General features: G+C 29.3%; 1 non-coding gene across 1 annotated transcript; it reads right to left on the bottom strand.

Moving 5' to 3' along the window:
• Window positions 1-647: 647 nt before the first annotated feature.
• Window positions 648-720, bottom strand: Trnav-aac. Its single transcript has one exon. It is a non-coding gene; the product is annotated as a tRNA-Val (tRNA).
• Window positions 721-951: the final 231 nt, after the last annotated feature.

Below are 951 nucleotides of genomic sequence, written 5' to 3' on the forward strand. Positions count from 1 at the left end.
CAAATGTTTATTTGAATCAGATATTTGGGTTAAGTGTTAATCAATATTGTTAATTATAGTTTGAGTTATTCATGTGTGCCTGCGTGCATGTTGGCTTATAGTTATTTGGAATTCGGTTGGCTTTTATTAAATTACATTATGTATTAAATTCGGTATATTTTATGAGATTCCTTTGGTTTTTTATGGATTATTAAATAGAAAAGTAGGTAGAGTTTAATTTTATTGCAAGTAACATGAGAGTTTCATGAAAAAGTTTTGGCCATATTAGATATATTTTTTTTTTATAAAATTCATTTTCTTCAGCTATTGGTTATATTTGCATATTTTCCATTTATAGGTGGAAAAGATGATCCATACATGAAAGAATCATGAACAAGAAATAAAAATAATCGCAGTTATTTAAATTACAATAACGACTCTCTTCGACGCTACCGCAAGATCGATTACTGATAACGAATAGTTATCGTTCACCAAACCAAACAATAGATGGCGCTGTTTTAAATCGATGAAATGATTATTGTATATGCTGTAGTTCTACAGAATTTGCTTGTTCTTGTTCTTAGACAAAATTATATCAAATTGATTTTACTTTTCAATTTATAATCAAAGATTCATAATAAAAGTATTATTGGAATAATAAAAAGAAATGTTTCCGCCCGGGATCGAACCGGGGGCCTTCTGCGTGTTAGGCAGATGTGATAACCGCTACACCACGGAAACCTTATGTATTTGTGGCAAAATTGTAGTACATAAACTATTATAATCAATAGTATTATACACGCATAAGTTTCATGTGACACTTGTGTGATTGGTACTTTCACTTTATTCATTCGATCGTCACTTGTGATTATTTAAGAATTCGTATGATAACATAAAACTGATAAATTATACGACGTGTGTAGTTACAGCAAACGAAACAAATTGTTTTATGTAAATATATAACATAAACAG

This window comes from Manduca sexta, chromosome 25 (assembly GCF_014839805.1).
Source record: "Manduca sexta isolate Smith_Timp_Sample1 chromosome 25, JHU_Msex_v1.0, whole genome shotgun sequence".
Taxonomy (NCBI): Eukaryota; Metazoa; Arthropoda; class Insecta; order Lepidoptera; family Sphingidae; genus Manduca; species Manduca sexta.